General features: G+C 34.6%; 1 long non-coding RNA gene across 1 annotated transcript; it reads right to left on the bottom strand.

Annotated features, from left to right (window-relative positions):
• Window positions 1-751: 751 nt before the first annotated feature.
• LOC145258081 (uncharacterized) lies at window positions 752-20,956 on the bottom strand. Its single transcript, XR_013864039.1, has 2 exons — window positions 20,273-20,956; window positions 752-3,245 (listed from the first exon to the last, which is right to left on the bottom strand). It is a non-coding gene; the product is annotated as an uncharacterized LOC145258081 (long non-coding RNA).
• Window positions 20,957-21,031: the final 75 nt, after the last annotated feature.

Here is a 21,031-nt window from a genome sequence, read left to right as displayed (position 1 = left end):
ATAAAGTTCAAAATAGACTTCACAGCCTAGTAGGGATGCTCTTTTCTTTTCCCTGCAACCTCTTTCTTTTGCGAGCCTGTCTTATCATTATTTTAATGTCAAGTGCTCGTCTGAGCTCCAATGTATGGTCCCCCCTTGCCAAACTTTCACAAGAAACATTCATCTCTGAAAACACTATCAATAATTTTCCCACTCTTTATCTGTGCTTAAACCTAAACAGATTCAATGAACAAAGTTTCTTTCTTCGCCTGTGGAACTGTCTTCCGTTTGCCTGATTTCCAGCTAACTACAATATGGTTGTCTTCAAGTCCAATATGAACAAGTTCCTAATGAGCCACCCCACTCAAGTTAAGAAATTTACCAAATTTCCATTACTAATGATTACTATATTGTCCGATTGACTACTGTACACTCTTTACCTCTTATCCTTGAGTTGCCTCTGGGCCTTAATAAGTGGGATGCCTATGTAAAAAAACAAAAAAAAACAATAGATATTAAATCGAAAGTGATTATGATGCTAAAGTGATAAGGGTTTTTGCATTTCTCATTCTTTGTAAACTTCATTGATGAGTATATAAATATTCGTTTTTAAATCAAAGTTCCTCGAAAATTAAAATCCATAATTTGACTAAGTATATGATTTCTAATATAAAAGCAACAGGTGTATACATGTGCCCTCCTAAATAAAAACTGCCATTTCATAAACATTATATATATATATATATATATATAAATGAATGAAAATTTGGAATTAAATTCAGTAAATTAAAAAAATTATGAAAAATTTATTATTACACAAAGAATTTATATTTTTCTTAAATCCATGTACGATGTGCCTTCAATAACCTTCCAGACTTTTTTGTATGGGCACTTTTATTGATAGTACACACATGGAACTCTAGTCCCATTCGAAGTAATCTCCACCGGCTGAAATTCATTTGTTGTACCGTTTGAACAACTTCTGGAAGGGCTACATAGAAGTCCTCGTTTGATCATGTCAATGACTCTCATCACAGCCTCATAACGACAACCTTGATTTCCTGGAGGTTAGGGAATAATCAAAGGTCACAAGGAGCAAGATCTGAACTATGGTAAGGGTGAGAAACTATCTTGATACCCATCTTGGTTAAATAGTCTGTGACAAAGATGAAGTCGTGAACTGGTGCATTGTCCTGGTGGAAATGCCACTAACCCGATTTGTAGAGTGTTGACCTCTCTCAATGAAATCTTTTCCTGAACTCTCTTTAAACCTTGACATAGTATTCCTTCTTGACTGTCCAATGAGAACTCAGTACATGTAGAGCATGCTTGTGCTGTCAAAAGGAATCATCATAAATTTCTGGGTTGGCTTGCTCTGTCTGCCCTTCTTCGGTCTGGGAGAGCTAGCATGCTTCCACTGCAAACTCTTGTTACTTGGTCTCTGGGTCACAACAGTAGATCCAACATTCATTGCATGTCATCAGAGCATCAAGAACTGTGGGATTTGTATTGATCAGATCGCTCATCTCCCTGCTGTCATGATGTCTTTCTTCTCTGAGCACTCTTGGTATAAACTTTGTGCAAAGCTTCAAAATCTTCAATTCCTTGCAAATAATTGTGTGTACAGGTCTCACACTGACTCCAATCTGTGCACTTATTGTCTTTATAGACACAGGACTGTTATTATCCATGAAATTCTTTATTTAGCCAATCAACTCTAGTATTCTGACATTCATACTTCTCCCACACCTTTCATCATCCCTTACAGATTCCCTGCATTCCTTTAGTCTCCTATACCACTAAAAAACTGATGTTTGATTCAGGTAAGATAGTCCAAACCAACCTGAAGCATTCCATATGTTTCTGTGGTATTTTTTCCAAGTTTAAAACAGAATTTTATTGAATATTGTTCTTCTAAAGTGTCCCCACATCCAGATTGCATTTTGAAATTCACCAGCTGTTATAATCAGGTTTTAGTAAGGTGTGTTCCAATTCCTGCTGGAATACGAAAAATTACATAAATTCAGATGCCATCATGGTTTGATGCGGTAATACAAAAAGACGATTTTTTGTTCAGGGCTATGAGACTATCTCATGAACGTAATGAGGTTGTTTCCAGTTGCTAAGAAGAAAAATAGAATTATGACAGCAGTGGCGAGGGTGAAGAAATAGAACGCTGATTCTTGAGAATAATTTTGAATTCAACCCTTTTTTCTCTTCTTTTCTCTGTTTTGAGAACAAGAAAATGTTTTTCTCCAGTGTGTGTTTGCATGTGACCTTTTAGTTGGTCATTCTGTGGAAATGCAACACCACACATCTGACAATCATATGGTTTCTCACTTGTGTGTGTCAGCATGTGTCTTTTTAGTTCTGCATTTCGTGAAAAGGCAACTTTACAAACTTCACAAGAATATGGTTTTTCACCTAGATGTGTTCGTACCATATGAGTTTTTAATTGAGCTCTCCATGAAAATACAGATCCACAAATTTTACAAGAATATGGTTTCTCACTTTTATGTGTCTGTGCCATATGATTTTTTAGTTGTTCTATCGATGAAAATACAGATTCACAAATTTTGCACGAATATGGTTTCTCTCCTGTGTGTTTTCGTGTGTGTCTTTTTAGCATATCACTTCGTGAAAATTTAGCACAACAAATTTGACAAGAATATGGTTTTTCTCCAGTGTGTGTTCGTATGTGACCTTCTAGGTGATCATTCCGTGTAAATGCGGCACCACAAATCTGACAATCATACCGTTTTTCTCTTGTATGCGTTAGCATGTGTCTTTTTAGGTCCCAATTTCGTGTAAAGGCAGCTTCACACACTTTACAAGAATATGGTTTCTCACCTGTATGTGTTCGTACGTGCAATTCTAAAGGATGTGTATGCAAAAATGCTGATCCACAAACGTGACATGAATATGGTTTCTCTGCAATGTGTGTATTCATGTTAGTGTCAATCACTAAAAAAGCAGACTTTTTTCTTTCTAACAACATGTAACTTTTAAAATAGAAATTTAGTGACATGCATATCCAGTAACTTAATAATTCTATCAGTTCTTTGCTTCATGTATAGTTTTATTTCATTTCAAAGATGATTTCTTAGAATAGATACAATTACTTTTTAAACATTTCTACATATCTTTAAACAGAACTTCTGTTAAAAATACTGACGTGTTTACCTGACGAAAATATAGCAAACCTCATGCAAACATTTTTTATTCTTTTCCAGACTGGAAAATCATCATTCCCAATGAGTTTAAATCTGTAAAGAAACAAAAATAATAATTAACTATCTTAAAGATACGTTCTTATATAAGAATATAAAATGTGTCTTTTCATCATTTTTCTTGTTAAGTGTTAATGAACAATCTACATATTTTGCATGTTTTATTTGTATTCTGCGGACTACTGTTTTCATTGTAATCATTATATATATCACTTTAGCTGAGAAGAATAGTCCAAAGGATACATAAAATAGCAGTAAGAAATCTTCCTCTCAAAATTCAGAAACTTATGTTTTACAGTTTACAAATAACTAAATATTTTATATAGTATGAAAGAAAATATCACATAAAGATAAAAGCATTGTAGTATGTATTTCTCAAAAAAATATAATCAAACTGTTCTAAATTAAAGAGAAACTTAAAATTTTATTAGGATTTTATGTAGGTAACATTTAAAAAACTGAAATTTTATTTTGATATTTATGTTTGGAAACAAACATTAAAAAAAGCTTTAAATTTTATAAAGATACTTATATTATATAAAATTTTAAAAGATTAAAAATTTAACATGAGCTTTGAGTTTGGTAACATTTAAAATGCATTAAATTCATTGGGAATTTTATGCTTTGGTAAGATTCACAACTCTCTAAATTTTATTAAGAGTTGATGTTTGGTAACATTTAAAACCCTCTAAATTTAATTAGGAATTTAATGCTTGTTAACATAAAAAATTTTTTAAGTTTATTAATATTTTTATGTTTGGTAATATTTTATGTTTTGTAAGCTCGTAGGGCACATCTCAGTATATGCATGGCTGTGTGTGGCATATGGAGTAATAAAAATAACCTGTCCAATCACAAATGGTTGGAATAACAAGGTGACAGACTCCCTACTCTGGCATATGATGTGCAAGACAGTGGATGCAGTAAAGCAAAATGATCCAGCTTGTGGAGACTGGTGTGTGGACAGCCAGGAACTGAATGTATGGGTCGATACCAGCGTGCTAGCAACCAGAGTTGCATTAGAAAGAGATGGAACTGTGGTAGAGGACGCTTGTTGACTGCGACCTGAAAATGATGCACAGCATATTAATTTGTCTGAATTGGATGCCATGGAGAGTAATCAAATAGTCACTTTAGTGGCAGACCAAGCTGTTGCACATAAAGACTCTACATTTGTACACAACTATGTGGCAAATACTCTCAGTGAGAAAGCACGAGTTCACACTTAGGCTGCTAGTGAGATGCTTAATAGGTTTAAATACTGTTAAAGAATTGGTGACGGAATATGAGCTCTCAGTAGATGTGATATTGGTTGTGTCAATTCACAACATGGCTGATCAATTGATGTGCGTATGACAACAATGGTTCAATTAGCAATACACATGGACGATAAAATGCTTTGGATAATTACGGATTTCAAGGAGGTTTTGCTAAAATCGTCATATTTTAAAAACCAAAGCACCTTAAGTCCTCAAAATACCATCGTTTTATTCGAAAATGAATATACTTTCAAATAAATTAATAAATAATAATGTTCATTATATATTTTAAGAATTTTAAGCAAATAAAGTGCTAAAAATGTTAACATCATAAAACAACATTTTCGGTAAGATTTTGTAATGACCCAACCCCTGATTTGCAAATGGTCGTACCATGTTTCTCTTAAGAATTTTGTCATGAAATTTGGAAATTAACAAGAAGAGGTATCATTTTTAATGGATTCAGTTGTTCGAAATTCTTTTGACAGCTCATTTTTTTGTTGTGTTAAAAAAAAGACTTCAACATGACGAGTTTGGAAAATTTTGAAAAAAAAATTTCTTCAGGCACCCACTGTTAAATAAATCAATCTTTTTACTACAAAATGTAACCAGCTTTCTCTTGTGGTACCGAGTAATTTAACAATCATGATACCTGGAAAAAATCGTTCTATTTTTAAAAAGTATCTAAAAACGACCTGTAGAAGTAGCAGCTACTATCGCTGATATTAATCACTTTACTGTGAACTAACTTTTTTGTTTTTGTTTTTATTCCAGAACGATTTAAAAATAAAAAGAAATGAAAATATGAATATAAAAAAAAATGTTCTTACACATTTAGTTGGAGTTCATATTATCAGAACATAATAAGCTTAACTAGAGCTATTCGGTTATCAGAATATTGGATTTTAAAGCAATCCGGCATTATTTTTGGTCAAATTTTTAAAATATAGTTGAAAAACAAATATGTAACGCGTGCACTTTAATCCATTACATTAGTTTTTAATGGTGAATTAAACAGTGTTTTGCTTTTTTTTAAAAAAAAAACGAAAATATGAAATATGATTTTTTGCTTCATGTGTGTGAGCAGTACCCTCCCACTCCCAATATTTTTTTTCGTCTTTTTTTACAATTTTTTTCACCGATTATAATGACCGAATGGACACTAATCTATCCAATTATATATATATATATATATATATATATATATATATATATATATATATATATATATATAAAATACAAAATCAGTATTTAAATATTTGTAGGAGGTGCTCAGTTTCTAGTTAAGTTCCTATTTACTTGCCTCCCCATGAGGACAGTTAGACACAATGTCAGTTAATGTGAGGAAAATCCAGTTTCCTAAAAAGGATGAATCTGGATAGAAACTAACATAAAAATTGTCTCAGTCATGAAGGATTTCTCCTTCACTGACAGAGGGCAGAAAAGGCGAAGTGTAGCATCATAATACTACACTGTGATTTGGGCCCGAAGTCTAGGTAGAGAAATAAAAAAAAACGTCTTAAACTGGAAAGTTTAATGAAATAATGTGTCACTCAGACAAGAAATGTAATTGAAATTATAAACCAAATTTATCAAAAATTTGTGAACGATTTGTTAGCTTTAGCAAAAAATGTTTTTGATATTTAAATAAGTGGGCAAAAATACTTAAGTTTTCCAAACATCACGTTTTCTGTTAGTGACGTCACTTGTTTGAAATGAAATTTATTTTTATCTATTTGTCGTAATTGTTAAGTTTTACACCCCTAGAGAATTACAACAAACAAAAATAAATTTCATATTTAAAAGTAATTTGTTGATTTCCAAAATCTAAGGCATAACATTCTCAAAAGCCAATAATTATGACCCACTAACCGTAAATATTGGAGTCAAATGCCTTCTTAAAAAAAACTCTTTTAATCCTACCTCTAACCCTAGGTATAATTGGCAAGTCTCCTCCTCTTAAAACCTTCTTTAGCCCTAATAATAAGGCTAAGTATAAGTGGCAAACTCCTCACCAACAAAGTTCCTTGGTAAGCTACATATAAGTGTCTAAATAAAATCCTTGCTTAAAGAAAAGTGCATGATTTATCACCCATAAAAAATAAATTTGTCAACTGTCCTTAAATGCTAGAATGGTCTCGAAATGGTGAATTATTTTACCTTAAATTTATGTGAAACTAACCCCCACTCTAAATTCTAAAATTATTTTTGTTTTGTTTCTATCAAGTCTTCAGAGTGTTCACACATAATTTCACATAATTTTCCTTAGCTCTATCATTAATCCAAAGTCAGAGTGGCATTCTCCCCACCTTCTCATAATTGCACAAAGACCCTCTTAAAACCACACATAATCGTCTTTAGAAAAAAAAACGGAGCACAGGATTTATCTCTGATAGAAAAAAAATGGTTAACTACACTAAAATGCTAGAATGGCTCAAACGGGGAATCATTTGACATTAAATTCTAAAATAATACTTGTTTATCTTTCATTAAAGTTTAAGGTATTCACACATAATTGCCTACAAATGTAAAATCGCATATTTTAGAGAGGTGATCAGATGGGGGGGGGGTAACGAAAGGTATTAATCTACAATAATACCAGAGAAATATGACAGTATATTCGTTTTTAAACAGTCCTAGATTTCAATTTCAGTTATTTGTACATATGATGCATTACAATTCAGCTTTGAGTTCTTTAACTTATTTTCTTTTAATGGATACATGGCATTTTTAAGGAATTGCAGCATATTTATGTGCATTTACAGCAGATTATTCGGAAACCATTAATTTTGAGAGATTTTCAGTAGCATATTCTAATTCCTGCAAAAAGTGACAAAATACATATGGTCTTAAAGAGGGAAAAATATCCAAATGTGTGAGTCACAAAAATAGCCATACCTTCCTTAATTTTAATTGAATTTTAAAAAATTAAAAAGATTCTTTCTTAGCTCATCAAGCTCTTTCTATAGATACCAATATTGAAATATTTTAAGCTATTTCAATTTTTTTAAGTGTATTGCTAGTTCAATGCAATGAAGAAGGATGTGGGACCCGAGCCACTGATTGGTGCTGTGCATGGTGCTTAGCTGGATGCAGCCCAGATCATGTCCATTTACAGAAACAGTGGACATTCAGGAGTGTGGCACACCACTTATTTTGCCCAAAGAGTTTGCCTTGCAGCAACAAAAGCAACAGTCAGATTGGAAATACAAATATGCATGGTATGCCAATCTATAGATTCAGCACCAGTTCAGGGAGAAAGGAAAGCTGGAGGGGAGCTGTAATTAGCAATGGGTGGGAATGGACATTACACACTATGGTGCTTACCATTTCCTAACTATCACGAATTGTGGGTTGTTGTGGTTTTGCATGGAAGCAATTAGCACAGCAGGACTCAGCAACTATAATTCGCCAACTGGAAGTGGTCTTTTTTAAACATGGCTCACCTCACATACTACTGGCAAATAATAACAGTTTTCCACAGTAAAGAATTCAATATGTTTGCAGATGAATGGTGCATGAATTTGAGATGCCCTGGCTGGGAATGGTATAGCAGAGCGATGCCATCACACTGTGAAATGGATTGCAGCTAGAATGCACTGCTCCATACCAGAAACGGTCTACTGGTACAACATGATTCCAAAAGACAAGTCATCTTTGACTTCATCAGTTAATGCTATATACTGGTACAAGGTCTGAGCAAAAGGAATCAATGTTATGCCACCAGTAGCAAACTCCGAACATAGTCCATACCAAATTAGAGACTATGGGCGAAGGCACCAGAGAGTCATTGTACCATGAGATTTGGCCAGGGTCGGGTAACTGAGATAATTAGTCCACCAATAGATAATTTGTGGATGGGATGCCCCAAAACATAAAGGACTTCTGCCCCAATAGTGTACTCTCATCAGAAGATTCCGACAGTACAACATCTTTGGAGACCAGGTCTGAAAGTAGGTGACTACCACCAGGATGCAGCCTATGTGATCATGAGGTCAGGGGGGAGTGTGACAACAGTCATGGAAACAAGCGTCTAAAGGTAGTGTGTGCATATTGTAAAAAGTCACTGACACTCAAACTCCAAACCTAACCGATAGGAAATGAAAAGGTGACATATGCAAATTAAGACACAGTTGAATTTGAGCATATAAAAGGCTGGTATTTCTTTCACTGGTGAGGAAATTGTTGGTTGACTTGGAGTCGTTTGAAAATATGGTTAATTCACGTATCAGTGGGAAGAAAGAAAGATGGATTTTCTGCAAACATCGAAACAGGAAGAAATAAAGGATTATTGTTTTTTTGTGAAGAAAAACCTTTATTTTGCATGAACATTTAACAGTATTCAGCAGTTTAAAGGAAACCTTTAATTTCAACACTTCTGTACTGTAATGTAATGATGAAAATGCAAGCAAAACGATCTTTTTCCAAGGCTTTATTTAGCTGAATTTTACAATGATAAAATGCAGCAAGTGGCCAAAAATCCATGTTAATAAAATAAAAAATATTAAACGGCAAAATCACGTGAGAGGAGATATGCAAATAAAGAGAATGTTAAGAAATTTATAACAATCTCCCCCTACTTGAAACAGAGATTATTATAAATCCAGCTGCTGGACGGGTTTTTGAGTCCTGCTAGACCCGCAGAGAGGCAGCTTACCATCAGAAGAGTCAGAAGTCTCAGATTTTGAGGAAATATGAATCTCAGGATTTGCACCAGGTGAAGATGGCAGATTTTTGGGGTCCACATCCCCAGCAGAATTCTGAGGTCAGTCTTGGTCCATGCACTCAGCAGAATCTTGAGGTAGATCTAGATTCACACTCTCAGCAGAACCCAGAGATCAATTTGGGTATGGATTTTCACTAGGATCCTGAGGGTGTGAAAAATGGACCAAATGTCTTAATGCCAGTGAATCCTCCCAACCATCACGATGTCGAATTCTCCTGTGTGTAAGGTTGGCTTTGAAGAGTTCCACTACCTCAATAATAGGGTCATACTTGCTCCTGCCACCAAATTGTTTTAATAACACTTTTCCAGTTTCACAGAGCCAAACAGGCAATGCAGTACCAGTAAAAGAGCATATTTACAAAATTAAACATGCATTCGTGAGGGGTGGCATTAGTGGTTGTGCATAGTAGAGAGCAAATAGCATTTAAAACATCCTATAGAACATCCTGACAAGTGTTAATGGGTAACCGTTGAGATTTTAAAGCTAATAATAGGGTGTTCCATATAATTCCATTATAGTACTCACATTGGGTGTTACCTCTTGAGTTATAAGCAGTAGTATTACGGGATCAAATCCCAAATCAGAGCAGAAATTGCTTGAATTCTCCTGACATAAACTAAGGTCCTCGATCGGAATGGATAAATGAGGGAAGTCCGAAGATAAAGAAAATAGTCTTCAGACACTGTATTGTGGTTTGAGAAGAGCAATCATAAGGGAAAACAAAAAGAAATTGACTATATTTGTCAACAACAGTAATTATGTAACAACCTGATGATACTGGAAGAGGTTCTTTGTAATTAACAGAAAGATATTGGAACAGGGCAGTAGAACGGATAGGAATATGACTAGGAGAATTAAGGAATTGGGGTTTTATTTTGGCACTAGTAGGACATTCAGAAGTCATGTGCTGGACTTCATCGTTTGAATATGGCATATTTTGTGGCCTAAATACTAAAAGCTGTATTACAGAATTATGAATTGATTTTAGTTCCTCCAGAGAAGAAATAGCAGTACCACATATTTGTGATTAAACATTACCTGAAAGTACTTCTTTTAAACTCTTCAGACTAACGTTCACAGGAAACATGAGTTAGAATAGACACATTGAGAGCATTGCCAAGGCTGCTACAAAGAAGGAGGGCACTCTTTACTGTGCTAGAAAGCTACTAACACTAGCATTACAAGTGTATGATGCATTTTCGTGGACACTGGCAATATTACATACCTAATGTGCTTCAACAAGTCATATCTTTTTTATGTTGAGTCAATTTTTAAAAGAATTACATTGATGGAAAGAGAATAGAATAAGCATTTCAATGATGTTAATTTATTTTTCAATGATTTTATGCTTCAAGTTAAAAATAAAAAGTGGTAAAAAAATGACGACAAAAAGGGAAACTGTTTTTTTAATGTTTACATTTCATATGTTACATTTGGATACAAATGCACGGGGTCAAATTTGATTGGATATGGCTGAAATTTTACAAGCTATATAAGAATAGAAGTCCATCTCTACTGGACTTTGATTTATATTTTACAACCACTGGAAGCAAAGTTATGACCGATCAAAGTTGACGAAGTATATTTCAAAATTTGTAAGATAAATCAGTATATATCATCCGTTTTCATACAGATAGTAGTTTCAGAATTATTTTCATGTATAATATGGAAATATTTAATAATTATTAATTGTGCGGAAATTTCTTTAAAATGTTATCTTTTAAAGAAATTACAAAATATAGAATTTAATGGGAAAACGGCTCGCTATGCGCTCATGTATTTGGTGACATCAATGTCCACCACAGCAACTGGCTTGGATTTTCTACTTACACAGACGCAGCTGGTAGCACAACACATAGCTTCTCTATATCTCATTCCCTACGAAAGATGGTTACATTTCCAACTTATTTCCCAGACCAGCAAACACAACATGCATCACTTCTAGATCTGTTTATGATGACAGTTCCCGATGATTGCGTTATGAATGCCCAAAGCCCACTTGGGAACGCTGATCATGCAGTGATAATGGTTGAAATTGCCCTAGACTCTAGAGCCAAAACTGAAAAGCTATTGCTCAAAACAACGAGATATTATAAAAAGACTGACTGAGAAGCCATCAGTGATCTCATCAGAGACGCCCCATGCGAAATATCTTTTCACTTCCTGCTGAACAGTGCACAAATGAGACCACTGAATGGTTCAAAACGGCAATTGAAGCACATGTTCCCATGCTGAAATTTTATAGCAAGCCCCACTCTCCCCAATGATTTACTTCTACTTGTGAAGCTGCCATTGCGCAAAGGCAGCATGCATACTGCAGATTTAACTGACATAAGTCCAGTTCAAACAGACAGAAGTATATAGAAGCCAGAAGTAAATGTAAGAAAGAAATAGAGACAACTAAGAGGGAATTTACTGAAACCAGCAAAAAACGCATTGAAGCACAGAAATTAGGAATCCGTGACTTCTGGAAAATCAACAACAATGTAGGAAATAATGGGCAATCCACAATTCCCCCACTATCCAACAATCATTAGGTTGTTTGCTCAGCAACCGAGAAGGCTAACATGCTTGCAAGTCAGTTTTCCTCCAACTCCACACTGGTTCTTGCTAGCCACCCCCTCCCTGACTTCCTTTGCGGACAGACGCCACACTAAACGATCTGAAAATAACCCCTTCTCAGGTGCATGCTATCATAAAAAAATCTTGACAATTCAAAAGCATGTTGACCTGATCTCATCCCGGCTGTGCTATTAAAAAAGTGCTCTGCCAAAGTAGCTCCAGTTCTCTCCAAACTTTACAACAAATGCCTTAATGAATCTTGCTTTCCTGCCTGCTGAAAAATTGCTTCTGTGGTACCAGTTTTCAAGAATTCTGGTGAAAGAACTGACCCAGTAAATTATTGCCCCATTAGCCTCCTCCCACTTTTCGCCAAAATATTTGATTCCATAATTAACCAAGGTCTAGTCTATCATCTTACAGATGCTAAACTTCTGACCGACCAATATGGATTTAGGCAAACCCGTTCCACAGCAGACATCCTAAGTGTAATCTCTGAACATATATACCATTTACTGGACAAAGCAGTGGAGGGTAGAGCAGTAGCTCTAGATATATCTAAGGCTTTTGACAGGGTATAGCATGAAGGTCTTCTCAGGAAAATAAAATCATACAGTATCACCGGACGAATACTTAACATAATTAAATCCTTCTTAGATAAGAGAAAAATCCAGGTTGTCCTCGACTGTCATACATCTAAACAATATGATATAAATGCGGGAGTGCCTCAAGGGTCTATCCTTGGACCTCTGTTATTCCTAATATTCATAAATGACTTCCTTGACAAAATTGTCTGGGAGATGGGTATATATGCTGATGACATTATGCTCTATAACAGACACAACAGGAAAACAAATAGACACATATCTAAAGAAATGGCAGAAACACTAGAGGATGACCTCCAATCTGTAGTGGAATGGGGACAAAAATGGATGGTCACATTCAATGCTGCCAAGACTAAACTTGTTTCCTTCAATAATTACAAGAAACCTTCTCTACCACCAATAGTAATGGCCAAAGACTCTTTATCTGAAAGTACATCTTTTAAACTCCTTGGCCTAACATTCACAGGAAACATGAGTTGGAACAATTACATTAAGAGCATTGCCAGGACCGCTGTGAAGAAGGTAGGTTCTCTCTACTGTGCTAGAAAGATACTAATGCCTGAAAGTATCCTGTAAGGCCATCATTCGCCCATGTATTGAGTATTGTTGTCATATTTGGGCTGGTGCATCTGCTACTAGTCTCTCGCTCAAGGTTCAAAAGAGAGTTGCCAATCTGATAGGTCCGGAACTGCTATCTAAGCTTCAGCCTCTGTCCCATCAACAAAATGTAGCATCCCTCTGCCTGTTCTGCAAGTACTTTAACGGTGAATGCTCCGACGAACTGCAAGCACTTGTACCCCCTCGATGTAAATACCCCCGACAAACCCAATAAGCAGCTAAAGCAGTAGAGATCCCTAGATGTAAGGGAACCTTCTACTCCAGTAGTTTCTTCCCCAGGACCACTAGACTTTGGAATTCCCTTCAGGGTTTCTGCTTCCCCAACTGTACTGACATGCAGAAGTTCAAGTGTAACATGAACTGACATCTTGTTGCCCAACTCCCCACATAGTACCTCTGTAGCTTATGTCCCTGATAGTAGCCCCCTACATCAAAGTGGCAATGTGCCTTTTTTGGGGGTGAAAATTGAAAAAAATAATGACATATGCTTTTTCGACTATATGAAGTTGCATTTCAGAGGGATTTAACGACCAAGAAAAGAATGCTACAGGTCTCCTAGCTTGTAAGAGAGTGCCTCCGATAGCTTTCTCTGAAGCATCAGTTTCAATAACAAATGACAATTCAGTATCGATAATCTTTACAGAAGATTCAGCAATGTCTTTCTTGAGCTCTTCCAAGGAGTTTACAACCAGGAAAGGCATCGGAAATTATTTATTTTCAACTAGTGAGCGAATTTTGGATGAATAATTAGGTATCAATTTTGCATAGTAGATAAACAGACCAAGACATCTTTTTAACGATTTTGAGTCAGAAGGGGGAGTCATTTGCAAAAGAGGTCTCAAATGCTCAGGATCGGGTGAAGAGTTCCATTATAAATTTTATAAGTACATTAATGGAACAAAGTGAAAAATTTGACTTTTCCCGGTTTATTTCAAAGTTGTATGTAGAGGCAGCCTTTAAGAAATGCTCCAAATTAATGTTGTGCTCCTCATGGGTCCTACGATAAATTGTTATGTCATCCAAATAATATCCTAGATGACAATATCTACAAATTGAGAATGAACATCGTCGCTATCTTTATTTTGATCGACTTAAAAAAAATTGCCTCCTTTCTGTCATTTCATATGTTTGTTTGTCTTTTTCGTATAAATAAAGCGAAACTAATCGAAGCTAATGCAGCCGCCTGGCTTTCCTATCAGGGATATCTTGAAGGCAATCAGCTTTTATCAATGTGAGGGAAACCCTTCATATCAGATTATGGCAAAAATAGCAGAAACACTAGAGGATGACCTCCGATCTGTAGTGGAATGGGGACAAAAATGGATGGTCAAATTCAATGCTGCCAAGACTAAACTTGTTTCCTTCAATAATTACAATAAACCTTCTCTACCACAAATAGCAATGGTCAAAGATTCTTTATCTGAAAGTACATCTTTTAAACTCTTTGGCCTAACGTTCACAGGAAACATGAGTTGGAATTACATTGAGAGTATTGCCAGGACTGCTGCGAAGAAGGTAGGTTCTCTCTACTGTGCTAGAAAGCTACTAACACCTGAAAGTATCTTGTACCTATATAAGGCCACCATTCTCCCATGTATAGTGTATTGTTGTCATATTTGGGCTGGTGCATCTGCTACTAGTCTTTTGCTCCTAAACAAGGTCCAAAAGAGAGTCGCCAACCTGATAGGTCCTGAACTGTCATCTAAGCTTCAGCCCCTGTCCCTTCGACAAAATGCTGCATCCCTCTGCGTGTTCAACAAGTACCTTAATGGCGAATGCTCTGACGAACTGCAATCACTTGTACCCCTTCGACGTAAATACCCCCGACAGACCTGACAAGCAGCTAAATCCCACTCTTTCACAGTAGAGATCCTTAGATGTAAGAGAGCCTTCTACTCCATTAGTTTCTTCCCCAGAACCACTAGACTTTGGAACTCCCTTCCGGGACCCTGCTTCCCCAACTGTACTGACATGCAAAAATTCAAGTGTAATGTAGACTGACATCTTGCTGCCCAACTCCCTACATAGTACCCCTGACGCTTATGTCTCTGATAGTAGCCCTCTACATCAAAGTGGCGATGTGTCTTGTTTGGGATGAAAATGTTATAAAACAATAAATTTTAAAAAATTGCTATTCATTTTGACACTGCCAGAGCTCCCTCTTTTCTGGGGGTGCTGGTTTTCCCAAACATCATAGAGAAACAAATAAATAAAATGGCAGAAAGCGGGAAGCTTAACTAGCCTGCAGCCAGATGTTCATTTCTGCTCCTGCGTGAACTCATTCACTTAACTATCCATTTCTGCAAGTCAGCTTTTTGATTGACACTGCTAAATTTGAACGCTTTACACTTCTTGTCGCATCATAGCATAGCGGTAAGATATAATGTTTTCTTTCACTTTCTTTTCCACTTTCACGTCACGGGTTTGAACCTGCCTGCCTACTACCACTTTTTTTCGGGGGGGGGGGGGGCTCAACATACACGGGCAAGGCTGGAAACCCACATTAGTCAGAAATAAAAGAATTCATGAACAGTCAAATGCAGAAACTCCATTTGTAACACCTATTGGCACTCATTTAAATTAACATAGATGATTTCCAGCTTGAAAGGCCATATAGGGGCGATCTGAGGGGCAAATTTAAACCCGATAGTATGTTTTAGACAAGTCAATTATACTGAAGATAAAATACTGGGCTATTTGGTTTACAAGATCTTCAATTCATGGCAAAGGATATGCATTAAGCAAAGTGAAACAGTTAATAGTCTGGAAGAAATCGACTAGCAATCATTTCTTTTTATTAGGTGAAGAAGTTACAATTTGAATAGGCCATGGATAACTTGGTTCAATTATATCATTCTCAAGTAATTTAAGTGTTCCTTTTTCAATGAACCGAGCATCCTCAGCACAGTAATAGTGGGACTTAGTAGTAATGGGTTTGCAGTTGGGGGTCAAATTCTTGAATAATTTAATGGCAGCACAATTGCTTTCAGTTACAGCGCAGATTTTTAGACCATCTTGCGACCCGCTAAAAGAAATAGTACTACTCCAGTGCATTTTTATGAAGGATATTCCGAGTATAACATCTATGCATGAATTAGGGAGTATCATGAAGTCAATGTCTTTATTCTTGAAACTGTTGAATGTAATATTCTCAGTGCAATATTCAGATAGTTTGAGGGAAAGGGAGGATGATGCCATAGAAATTACAGAGGCCTGTTTCCGAGTAGATCGATTCAAGGCTTTAATGAGACTAGTGCTAATAAAATTATTGTAACTTCCCATGTCTATAAGGGTAGTAAGTAGTTTATCTTTTAATTTTACCATTTTAGTAACAGGAGAATTATCAACATCGTTAGCACGGGCTGTTACAACAGATGAAGCAGAACATGAAGTTGTCGGTCTTGTAGAATGGCAAACTTTGACAAAATGACTAAATTTGCCACAATTTTGGCATATTTTATCATGAGCAGGACAATGGCGACGATCATCCTTAAGGTGACATTTCCCTCCACAATTGTAGTACCTGCCATAAGTAAGAGGGACAGTAGACAGTACAGAATCAAATACCATATGAGAATCAATAGAGTCAGGAGTACGTTTCTAGTCATAATAGCAGTGACAGTATTGGCATAATCATTTTAAGTTGGGGTAGCAGTGGCAGCAGATCAAGTTTGAATGACATGATTCTGCACAAAAATGAGCTTGCTCTAACGCCCTAGCTCATTGAGTACTCTCCTTGATATCCAACATATCATTTTTGAGTAGTCTGGCACATATTACAGAAGACTGTAGACCTCATATGAAAGCATCACAGATAGATTCATCCCTGTAGGTAGGAGCAGTAACATCTTTGATGCAACAGTCAGCGGCAAGATGATTCAAAACCTGAAGGAATTGATCTAAGGAATCATTGTCCTACTTTAGACATGTTGAAAGTAGATGTCTTGTGTGGATACCATTGGGAAGTTTGTTGTAAACAGATTTTAGTAATTTGATGACATGTTTGAACTCAAAACAACCCTCGATAATGTCAGCAACTGTAGCAGAAATGTTTAGATTTCAAGTCAGTCTGTGTGTACGTGCGTGTATAGACTTCAAGTTTTTCTGGAATAAAATGCTCGATGGAAGAAAAATAATAAATAAAGTTTTGGTACCATAGTTTCCAAAGTTTGCTAGCCTGAGGGTTTGCAGAAGATATGTGGAATCTGTCCGAATAATTTAATCCATGAGATAAAGTTAAGTTGGAAAAATATCAGTTAAATAAATTTGTAACACATTGTAATGTAACGAAAATGCAAGCAGAAAGAACTTCTGCCAAGGCTTTATTTTACTGAATTTTACAGTGATAAAATGTGGAAAGTGGCCAGAAATCCATGTTAATAAAATAAAAGGATATTTAGCAGAGAAGCTATAAGCACATGCCCTTTTAAATCTAACATGCGTTATTCAAACTGTACAAACATACACCTTTAAATAATGTATTGGTTACCTGTCCCAGTATTCCTCATTGGCTCAACAGGTGGCATTCTCTATTTCCTGTTCTGTTTCTCTTTCTCTTCTTTTTCTTTCCATTTGAGACGTCAATGTGAGAACATGCTTCCTTTTCTCATCTAGCTTGCAATGTGATATAAGCAATTTTACTACACGCGCCTCAACAGCCATGCATTCTTTCAAGGTAAGGATGTATAATCTCGTATATGCACACACCACATACACAATGAACATTCAATGCATCAAGACACATGTATGCATCAATATACACATGTACATATGTACACAACATACCTCTAAATTCATACACATGTACTACAAACTCTCATACATATAATTGACAATCCAATTCATGCATGAAATATATATACATGCACGTACACCAATACACCTTATATTTTTCAGCATTCTTTTACAAATAAATTCTCCAGTATAAATGTAAATACATAACTCTGTTTCAGCGAGCTTTATTCTTAATCATACTCAGTAAACTCAATCTTTATTCTGATATGGAATCAATATCTCTCCAATAAGCGGAGTCCGCTACCAAGCGGCCTCTACGAATTGGTAAACCCTGATATTTGTCACACAGCCAACAAACAACTACATGAATAAAAGAAATTTTACCATAGCCAATAAAAGTTAATTTTATACCTGCCTGGCTCATTTGTTTTGGCTTCCAAAGAAAAAGATGATGTCATTTTTTTTTTTCAAATCCACTTGGAAAAACTGCGTTTTTTATTTATTAAATAAAGAACAAAACTACTTGAAAACTAAAACAAATGAGCAAGGTAGATATAAAAATAGCTTTTATTGGCTATGATAACATTTATTTCTTGTATATATTTATTTTTTTGTATGGTTGTCTGTTGGCTTCTCTGCTAAATTACAAAATAAAAAATAGCAAATGGCAAAATCACATAAGAGGAGATATGCAAATAGAGAGAAAGTTATAAGAAATTTATAACAACTTCATAAAAAAAAATTTTAATGAAAAAATTTTTCAAACGTATTTACTTTAATCAATGTTTATCATATTTTAAGATAAGATTGTATTTTTTGATTATTAAACAATAGGTACGGGCAAAATGAATGCCAATGCTCAAAATGTATAAACATTTTGACGCCTCCCTTTACTTAAAAACAACACCAAAAATCAGGAAATTAACCAATTTTGATTAAATTTTCAGTATTTATCAAATAATGATCCCGGAATATAATGAACTAATTATTTTTATTTAAATCTTAGTGGAAATGCATTATTTAGTTTAAACAAAAAATACCTTTACTAAAGTTATGGTTTTCAGTAGTAAATAAAAAAACGCAAGAATTTATTTTTGCTTTTTTATATAAATAAAGCATCGTAATTTGTAACAATAAAAATAAAATAAAATAATTTTTATAGGAATATTACAAAAAAAGCCTCTAAATCCGTATAAATGAATACTATATAACTCGAAGAAAAATGAATTTCTCGAACTACCGATATTACCATCAAATTAAGCATTGCTTATTTAATATTTTCACACAAAAAAATTATAATTGCAAAAAATATTTCTACTTTTTTCTTTTAAATTACGGGTTTCGCATAATTTTTATAAGCAAGATTTTGATAATTTCCTTGCTCGCAAGAATGTGAAACTTTCAGCGTAACATATTTTTTTTTAATATAACATTGAACAATTTTTTTAAAAAAGATTAATTACAAAACAGGGACATAGAAAAATAATTAAATTAAAAAATGCAAAAATTAGTACAACTGCTCAGAAAAGAAATGTATGGATGCGCGACTGGGGAAAAAAAGAACTTCCTTCCTTTTAATTACATGACGTCATTTTCACAGTTTTTCAACTGCCTGAAATTTTGGGCCTTCGTAATTTTCGTGTTTACAAAATTTTAGTTTGTTGCGTTTTGAATCACTCGGTTTTTGGGCTAATTAATTTATGTTTTGTACAAACTAGTTGTTTTTTTTTAATTTAATTCAATATCTTAGGACTTTAGTTTACTAATTATTTTTTAAATAGACCCAGAAAACTAATATTTATCTTTTAAAGAATTTTTCACAATGAATTTATTTAACTTCAAAATTTACCTGTATTGGGTAACTCGCCATGAAAACATTTTGGCATTAGTGCACTTATTGATCCGTGCTGAAATAATAACATTATTATTTAAAAAGCCATTCTTAACATGGGAGGGGAGGGTGTTTTGTACCTATTCTATACTTTAGCCTTACAATTGAATAAAAAAACATATCATAAAACTTTAATTAAACTTGGAAATACGATTTAAAAATAGCGCGGATCCGGATCAGTAAGTGCACTAGCACCAACATTTTCATAACTTTTTTTTTTTTTTTTTTTTTTTTTTTCAAGTGTTCAAATATTTTTTTTCTTTTGGAAACTAAGTTTAGTCCTTAATCTTTCAAATACAATCAAAAAGTAGTCGGAAACCTACAAAAAAATTATGATAAATCAGCTCTCAAAACTAGGTCCCCCATTTTTGTCCGCCCATTTTGTTTCAGTTGAAAACAATAAAAGCACAACAAATTAATGTTAGCAAAAACAAATTAATTTACTATTCTATCTACCTGGATAAGTTATTTTGTGTGTGTGTGTGTTTTAACTTTAAATGTTTTATTTAAAAATCTGTCGAGTTAGAACGAAAAACAAAAAGTATTTTTCATTTAGATTTAATGTTACAATTTTTATGGTTAAATTAGATTTGACAGTGATATTTGAGGAAAGCCGATGAAGAAATTCTTAAAAAATAATTTTAAAAAATATAAGAAACATTATACTTACTTTTAAAAGATTAGTGATAAATTTCACCGAGTGATATGACTTATCGAGGGGAAAATTCAAGATGGCGACCAGGAAATAGCTTCGCAGAAAACGAGTATATAAAAGAAAAAATACAAAAGTAACTACTTCGATCACAGTATCGGCCACATTAAAAATAACAGTTAATTGAGTTTAATTTTATTTCTTTCCATCTTTGAATAGTTTAATGATAGCGGATGAAGGAAATTTTTATACCAAAAAAATATTAGGTGACTCAGCTTTAAGGGTTATCCTGACGCTCCGCACTTCTTTATTTACATTGGAAGTGACGTCACACAAATCTTATAATACGGATGCTACAATTGTAAAAATAATTTGTTTTATTTTTCTTTCATTTTGAGCTCCTTTTTTTCTCCCGTTTGTTGTTGTTTTCTACAATTAATAAACCAGTTTACAAGTAAAAAATAATTTATTTTAGCGAATTTAATTTTTTTTCTCTCCCATTTGTTATATTGATATTTGAGCGGAGAATCTAACATTTCTTTTCATTTGGAGAATTTGTTTTAGTTTTTAATTACTAACACAGCGGAGAATTTAACTTTCTTTTTTTTTTTTTTTTTCTCCCATTACTTATTTTGAGCGGAGAATTTATTTTATTTACATTTTGAGCTCTTTTTCCGATCCGGCGTTACCTTTTATAGGTACTCCTGCCCTGCACTGCAGTCCTGCCCTGCACTTTACGACCCGAGCTATTTTTTAACGCTATTATTTAAGGGAGGG

This window comes from Euprymna scolopes, chromosome 33 (genome assembly GCF_053919585.1).
Source record: "Euprymna scolopes isolate OS-2025 chromosome 33, ASM5391958v1, whole genome shotgun sequence".
Lineage (NCBI taxonomy): Eukaryota > Metazoa > Mollusca > Cephalopoda > Sepiida > Sepiolidae > Euprymna > Euprymna scolopes.
The sequence above is the reverse complement of the archived record's forward strand: the minus strand, read 5'-3'. Positions and strand labels throughout refer to the sequence as shown.